The following is an 8869-nucleotide window of genomic DNA, read 5'->3' as shown; positions in this document are numbered from 1 at the left end:
AGGCGCTGTTTCTCGGTGGGACCAGGGCTGCCTTGCGGCCCGGGCGCTGTTGCATTCCGCACACCGGGATGGAGCTGGCCGCGCCCTGTGGCCGGCGCTGCGGCGAGATGAAGAGGTGAAGGAGGCACACCCTGTCCATGCGGTCGGCTGGAGAGCTTTTATTGACGCAGGGAGCTGTGATGGGAACCACGGCCGCTCCCTAGCGCCGCATGGACAAAATGGAGATGGGACCGAGGGCACATGGGATTTTATAGGGGGCGGCAGACAGGGGCAGAAGCCCCCCCCGCCCAGTGGGGACAGACAATGGGTGAGTGACGTGGACTGCGGCAACCAATGGGGACACGACAGGGGTGTGTACAGGGTTCCGGGACGAATAGGGAATGCAGGGATGGGGTAACAGACATAGAACTCTCAGGAATGGACAGGGGGGTGGTTACAGGACTGGCATGGTGATGCTCCAATGGTAAGTGACCCGGAGTGGACTACCGTGGGGGGAACATGGGGGGTACACAGAGGTATACAGAACTGGGCAACTAACATATATCAGAACCCCTAATCTGAACACAAACTCGGGATGCAACATATTACTTTTTTTTTTTATTTTTTTGAGCAGAAAAATCATTGCAAACTTTTTAATGCTTTAAGATTCTCAGAATTAAAACTTAGGATAATGCATTCAAGTTGTCAAAGTGTGTATGCAAAGAAACAGGCAAGTTGGTTATGCGATGTGAATTTCTAAATGCAAAAAAAACCTCTATTGAGCACACAAATGAAATCTTTCACCCATGAGGCCAGAATAGGAAATATATCCACAAATATATCAAAGGGGTGAAGAGGTGCTAAAGTGAAGTTTAAAAATATAGTGATAATTAGAGACTGTCATTTTCTGAGATGGGAATAATTCTTATTACAGCAGGTCAGAGGTTATGTGCAGTCAGAAAACCCAGATTGTAGCTGGAAGCCATGAGAAGGTAATTGAAAATTGCATCCTGAATTGAGAAGGGGAAGTCTGCCTTTGTGCATGCAGAAATTTGCTGACATGCATTTGGGAAATTAAGACAGCCATTTTCCAGACAGCTGTATTTAGAAGCTGCAAGTTTTGTAACTGAAAGAAAGGTAGAAATTACTTTTTCAGTCAAAGACTGAGTAATTGTATTTGTACATCCTGAAAGCAAAAGAGATAGTAAGTAGGGTTATAAATAAACTCTTCCCTTTTTTTGTGTGGGTATGGGAATACAATGAAGTGTAGGTTGGAAGTTAATGGGAAGTCTGTGCACAGCTTTAGATATTGGGAATTTAAAGGACAATTGCCACTCTTGCCTGAAAAAAAAGTGCTCTAGAAGATTCATCTGAGAGATAGGAACAGACCACGGCCTTATTTCTCTCAGTGGCAACATTTTCCTTTTTTAAAAATGGCTTCAGATATATCTCTTGTACACAAAACCCCCTTGTATATATGGCACAAAGCAATGCAAAGTAGAATTGTATTAAATTTGGTGCCAGCTGGGGCTAGATGTGGGAGTATTATGTACTTCCTTGAGATTAATGTAAGAGAACATTTGTCTTTTTACAGACCTAATGAGTAATCATCTATTCAATTTGCAAGGCTGCAGTTATCCCTACTACTTTCGCTTCTCATAAAGGCTGAGTCCTTTCCAGTTCGGCCTGATCAATTAATCCAGTCAAAACATTCCAGTGTAAGTGGTGACTAATTCGGCTACTAGACAACTGCACAGAAATGGTGAACCATTAGAATAATTTTGGCACTGTTTAACATCATATAAAATGCACTTGTAAAAATTTGGAGGAGGGTGAATCAAAGGTAAATATAATAATGATTGTGGACAGAGTGCATTTTTTCTCTATTATCATCTGTGAGAATAGTTTTAATAACCAGTGCAACCTAAATGTCATATAAAGCAGATTTTAATTTATCTTAGGTAAAATTGACATATTTTTTTTAACTTGCTTTGTGAATGTAAGTCAAAACCTCAAAATAAAAATTAATGCCACAAGCAGTAATTGTGGAAATGTTTAGTTATCCCATTTTTTGGCATGTGCCAACACAGATTCCTATACAGCTCAATGCCCCATACCCATTAATTTCTTCTTTTTTGAATTATTTGCACTACACAAGCACATCCTCTTCCTTGTTTAAAAATGGAGTTAGGCAGGAAAATAGACCAACATGCCATTATTTCAGCAATTAAATCCTTTTCCCTGAGGTGGAGGTCACTAGCAGCTCCCAAAGAGTCCTTTGAATGCCAAATCACTGAACAATTAAAAATGTTTCCATTAAGTGACTTTCAAAGCAACAGAATCCTTAACTGTTAGCATAAAATCTTTATAATATCAATCCTAAAAAGGCAAGCCACTTGTTTGCCAAAGGCATGCTTTTCAGACAGTTTGCATATATTTGGAATTTAAAAATCCCTCCACCTCCCAACAGAGCTATCCTGTACCATAATCCAGTGTATTTGATAGATATTGGGACTGGAATTAATAATGGTGATGAGAGATATACATTTGAGAAGGATACTGCCCCCCATTTCCTTAGAGGCTGTGTATCTTCTACTCATTTCAGAACACATATGTGTATTTGCATCTTAGAAGACTGTCTCAAATCATCCAACATTTTTTGAGGCAACTCTTCTTGTCCTTCTCAAATGTTTTCTGTGTCTTAAAATATGGATTGTGATGGAAGGAAATACAAGGTCTGCTTGTACCCATTCCCTATTTTATTTACAGGCAGAATGCTCTGTTTGCACTAGTTTTTTCACTAGTGAATAGATTTGCAAGCTCTAGCAGAGACCAAATGGTAGCTGACTGTTTAGGACATTCTCCCATTTTATAGCCATGGGAAACTAAATCCCAAATCTTCTCATCATGAGATGAAGGGAATATCTTAATTCAAACCATTTTGTGATTGGAAAAGAAATTCTTTTATAGCCAGCTTTTCTGTTTTCTTCAATTGTTTTGAATTAAAATATTATTTTTTTCATCTTAAACCTTCCTTTTCTGCTATCAAGAAAGAAGAAAAAGAAATAGTGTCAAGCTTCAAACTATTCCTTTTCCATTTTAGCTGGAGACTTGAAGAATAGGGCTGGTTACAATTTCTGACTGTTATTTCTCTTTTTGTATCTTTGTGTTTTTGAATTATTCAGTTACCTAGTAAAAGAGAAAATGTGAGGGTTTGTAGACAAATTTGCAGTGGTTACAGATGGTAAATGAAGAACTCTTATTGCCTGTAGTGATTGCAGGAGGCTTGAATTTGTAGTAAATCAGTGAACATACAACAAGTGTGACATCCCCAAGGCAATCAAGCACACCGGTTTTGGCTGAATGTACTTAGAGTAACTAAAGCTGGGTTAAAAAGTTAGCTAAACTTTCAAATCATTCACTTTAATGTCACAGTATTCAGTGGGGCAGAATGTTATACCAACAACTGTTAGATCTTGCACCTGGCAAACAGCAGTTCGTGGCAGAGAAAATGGCACTCAGCTGAACAGAGCTGACTGGTCAGATATTCACTGCAGTGTGTGTTTGGAGTTCTTGCCTCCTTAACTTGATGCCCATGGCATAGTGTGAAAACAGAAGGGCACATTTTGCTTTCCTATGGACTGGTCAGGGAAGGGCATGAATGTCCTGTTAAAGCAGTATATTTTTTTATTATATTCTATGGCCACCTTCCTAAATAGTTTATTTTTTCAGCTGAGTGGCCTTCATGTAATTTTTTAATGAACAAATCCAATTAAAATGGTGTTGTTTGAAACCAGCTTAAATAAAAACCCATTTTATGTGAATTAGTTAGCCTTTCTCATTTTTTTTTACACCTTTGAGTTAGTTAAACTTGTCTCCTGTATTCCTTTAGGAAAATTGTAGGAGATATCAGTCAGCTTCAATTGTTGTTCAAAAATTAATTTCTACAATGACTAGTACATGTTAGAGATGAGAAAACAGATATGGAGAAATTTAGTGACTAATCCAATTTGCCAAAATATATATCATGGATTGACTGATTTCAAGTTCAGAATTGTAGGCAATACTTCCTCAAGTTTTCAAGCAGAGGAATAAGAGGATATAAATGGACCAAACAGAGCACAGATACACTAATCTGAATCCTGTGTTTCTTTAGGGCGCACTGCGACAGAAAATACATATCTATAAAAAGATCAACTGTACCCTAAGCCCTTACATTTTTGTGAGAATGACTGCTTTTATCACATGGGGGAAAATACAACTTTTAACTAATATGGAAATCACTTAAAAAAAAAAAAATTGCCGAGAAACAGTAATCTCCAGCCATTAGCACTTCAGTTATTGCCATCAGAAAATAATTTACAGATCTTCTTGCAGCTGCTCGCAGCTGCTTATCAAGAGATTGTTGTGAGACAAAAAGCTGGGCCAGAAGAGGTTTTTCTCACCGTGCAGCCAGTGTAATTAGTTTAAGAATAACCTCTCCCTTGTGTATGTGAAACAATTCTATCAGGTAACAGGCCCAGCTACATAGACACCACCAATAAATGTACCACCAGGTAGAGCTAGACGATCAGCAAGGTAAGGCATTTTGTTGATGAAATTGATCACTAAAAGATACTAATCAGCGTATTAAAGATATTTGTAGTAAGTCTTTGTAAAGTTAAAAAATTAAATATTTGCTTTTGTCTATTTGATGATATACAAGAAGCCACAGTGGATTTTTACTGCATAATAGTTTATATTTTTATTTTGTGGTAAGGATAGAATGTTTTCATACGCCTTTTACTTCTTTCTATGTAAAAGTGTTGTTAAAGGGAAAAGCTCTTAAACAAGCCAAATTATCTGAGTGGAAACATTACTGATTTTGAGATGAGGTTTTTATTTCAGTATGCATTTTATATGCATTTATGAGGTTTTCTGTCTTTTTTTTTTTTTTTTCTCCCTTCAGAAACTACCACTAGATGGTGCAAGCGTTGTTTAAAATAAAAGGAAAAAAAATGAAAGAACCCCAAAACCCACAAGCCCCTAGCCCCCCAAAAACCAAAACAAAACCAATCCAACCCTCCCCCACCAAAAATTAAGAGAAAAAGAAAGAGAAAAAGAAAAAGAAAACACAAAAGAAAAAGAACAAACCAAGGATACTGAAACCTAAATGCCCTAAAACCTGAAAAGGACAAGAACACACATCATTTACAGATGCAACATCTTTGTTATTTAGTTATGTGGTAAACTATGGAAGTTTAATGTAATTTTAAGCTGTCTAATCAAGAAAATTCTTTCCACTTTATTGTAAATATTTTAAGAGAAATTATGCTTAAATGAACTCTAATACAAGGGGCTGGTGGAGAGAAAGGATAACCACAAAAGCAATTATTCAGAATTCCTTGTAGAATCCATTCCATATCTAAGATAATTGCGATGCCATCATTAAATATTTTTAGATAATGAGGAGCAGAATGTACTTATTAGCATATTTCTCACTGTATTAAGTAAATGTTTTATCAATTGCTTTGAACTTGGGCACAGAAATTTAGGTTGACCTTGAAACCTGAGACTCGTGTGCAGGATAAGGAATGGTGGACTCATTTCAGGGGGATGTGGGTTTTGTACTGACCCACAGAGCTGGTCCACAGCAGCATCCCTCTATAGCTGGTCAATGAGACTTAATGGAGTCTTAGGAGGTAAACCTTACAGCTCTTGTTGATCAGAGGTGGGCATAATTTGGTAGTCTGTGTTGATATATCTCAAACAACATCTGATCTCACTATGACATAGCAAATTATGAGATTTGCTATGCCAGATTATATTCTTCCAACTCTTTCAAACCGATTTATTTTAGTGGGCTGTATTTAATATGAGAAATTTGTTTCTTAAGATTGTTCTCTTTACCTGGATTTAGAAGAAGATGGGGAAAAACATCCACAAAGATGCTCTGAATTAGATTAAAGCATTTTACTGATAGAATTGTGCAATCACTTGTGGGTGGCGTCCTAGTGTTTGAAAAAGAATATAATTTGCATCCTTGTGGGTGATCTGTTCCATCCTAAATTACAGTTACAGAGACTTAAAGGATAACGGGGGTTTGCAGATTATTTGACTGAATCAGACTTCACTAACTTGACTGATATCTCCCAATCAGTGAAGAGTTTTCTTCCCATGTCTCTCTGTCATCTATAATTTATTGCACCACACTAATCTACTCTTTGTCTTCTAATTTATAGCAAAGTATTTGTTTGCCTTTTAGAGTATGCACAGTATAATCCACTTCCAAATGCTGTGCTATCAAAATTCCCATTCTCTTCCTCTTTCTGTACAATCTAGGTGATTAGCTCACACCTACATTTTCAGTGTAGTAAACAGATGCTCTTTAAGAAGCAAGGGAAAGACAGAAACATACTGAAAGTACAGATGTAAAACAGGCACTGGCCATGCCTTATAAAACAAGCCTGCCCATGCAGTTCAAATCATGTATAGCAGCACTGACCCAGAGAGACTTCCTCCAGGGTTAAGGATTAGTAGCTATGTTTGACTAAGCCATGGTCTCTTTGTTCAGGCTGCCAGTAAGGGCCCCAATTAGTGTCAGTTGCAATTGTGATTTTTTTGAGATCTCAGCCATTAGGAAAATTCTGTAGTGGCTCTACATAGTTATGCTGAGTATATTTCGCAGCATAAATATAATATTGTGGGGTCTCTTTTGATGTGTTTGGTTTGTTTAAGGAGAAAAAAATAGAGGTTTTTAGATTATTGTATGAGGGCATTAAAAATCTTGGTACATATGGTCTTTATTTTATTTAGAAAAGTAATTTATTTTGTGTCATGTCAAATTATGACAACTCTTTCCATACAGATCTTTATTTTTTGCTTAAAATTTTTTCTAATTCATATTACTTTTATAAAGAACCAAATGTAGGAAAACTTAATGAACATAACAGAACTAATAAAGGATGAGGATTTGTTTTCATACACTCTCTGGATAATAGAGAGAAACTTTTAAATTTCAAGTTATCTGGCTCTCTAAGCCCCACCTGAATAATAATAAAAATAATATGTTTAGTATTTTCAGTGATCCAATTTTAGAATGAGATCAGTTTTTTCTTAGAATGCATAAATAAATTACAAACTTGGAGCCAAAAGTTAAATACAGGCTAATGTAAGAATGAGAACACGGATAAAGGAATAGATTAAAGATTGTATTTTTTAAGGTAATATTGTTCTAGTCATTAAACTTTCTAAAGACTTTGAGGGGGAGATTCTTGTGCTGGGTAGATATGACTTAAGTATAAGCTGCTGCAATGTCTCTGGGATGGTGTTTGGGTTAAAGCTAGAACAGTTGTTTTCTCCACTTTGCTCTCTTAGACATGGGGGAGCCTGTTCATAGGAGAAAACCCAACTTCTATAAAAAAAGCGACATTGCTTCAGGACTAAATTTTTTGTTCTGTCTTGATAGAAGAGGAAGAGCACATTAAGGGTAAGCTTCAAATCAAACAAGGCAGCCATTCAGTAATTGCGCTTGAATAAATTCTGTTCCTTTATGACTTACATGTATAGAAATCCTTAAGATTTCTTTTTTTCCCATTCACACAACAAAGCCCCTCAGAGACTAACAGTAAAAACTCTTACTATAATTACCTGTGATACAAAAGCATTTTAATAATGATTTTTCCTGCTATTTATTGTTTAGAAATCTCCTCCTCTGCTGGAGTGCTGATCTGCCCTTTCATCCAGGAAATATTGAAGATGTGCTACAAAATTGTGTAAGAACTCAAGCAAGTGTTACTGCCTCCCAGCAGAAATGTATACATGCTGATTTTTACATCCTTCATCCATGAGTGATTATCTGCTCTTATGCTGTTTCTAGTTTTCCAAAAGGAAAATTGTAACAATGGATATGGACCACCCATAATTAATAAGGTGGTATACATTTGAGTGATGTTTCTGGGAGCATCAGCACTTCATTATAAATGGAAAGAGAGAGGGTGTTATAAACACACACGAGGCTTTTTAAAATTCTATTCTCAGAACACAGGAGTAACCAAAATATTGACTTCCTCTCTTAGCTCTACTCATCACTTGGATGCATGTCTGGCAATGGTCATTCACATATTTTTCACCTCCATACTGGACAATTGTACCTCATCCTGCTACTTGCAGTTCACCTAGAAGGAAAGAGCAAAAGAGATGGTTCAGGATGCAATACTCTTCCTTTTTAGGAGATCCACTGTCAGTTCAATCATAAATCCATTGAACTTTCGGGGAATCATTGTCACCATTGGAATCTTAATGAGAAATGACAATTTCTCAAAAGTGAGATATGATATTTTTATTATTTTTCTTTAGCACAGGGATATATATGTAAATGTGATACAGCTATAGTTTATATACAGTGTGCTTTCATTTACTATGATACTCTTTCTATGCCATCTAGTGTTTCTTTGACAATAACAAGTAGTCAAGGGTTAATGTAAGGGGAATAAATTTGGCCTGTGCTAAGGCACTACCTGTATGCTGAGTATTGGAACAGGATTATGGTAATAGTCCAAAACCAAAAAGTGATTACATACAGGTGAGTTTCAAGAGAGAACAATGGAAATAAAAAGTGAGAATGAAGCTTCATCCTAACATTAGCCATGCCTCTTGGTAGTCAGTTCCACTTGGGCATCAGTTCTGACTCTGTAGTCAGAACTTTTATAACAAATTTTCTTTCACTTTGTAAAAGCAGCAGTCAATCACATTTGTGGCTTTCTACCTAAAAAAATTCTCAGCTCACAAAATTGCAAAATAATCTTGATGACAATATATTAAATTTAATCCTTCTTCATCTTCTTTTACTATTCAGAAACTGGAAAGCTTCTGTAAAGAGTGTATTATCAGACAAATCTGCAGTGACCCA

The 8869-nt window shown here is 36.7% G+C and overlaps 1 long non-coding RNA gene across 1 annotated transcript; it reads left to right on the top strand.

Annotated features, from left to right (window-relative positions):
• The first annotated feature begins 395 nt into the window (after nucleotides 1-395).
• Nucleotides 396-7783, top strand: LOC128782446 (uncharacterized). Its single transcript, XR_008428789.1, has 4 exons — nucleotides 396-463; nucleotides 914-971; nucleotides 7336-7447; nucleotides 7661-7783. It is a non-coding gene; the product is annotated as an uncharacterized LOC128782446 (long non-coding RNA).
• The last annotated feature ends 1086 nt before the right edge of the window (nucleotides 7784-8869 follow it).

This window comes from Vidua chalybeata, chromosome Z, assembly GCF_026979565.1.
Source record: "Vidua chalybeata isolate OUT-0048 chromosome Z, bVidCha1 merged haplotype, whole genome shotgun sequence".
Lineage (NCBI taxonomy): Eukaryota > Metazoa > Chordata > Aves > Passeriformes > Viduidae > Vidua > Vidua chalybeata.
Note: the sequence above shows the minus strand (reverse complement) of the source record. Positions and strands in the feature narration are given on the sequence as shown.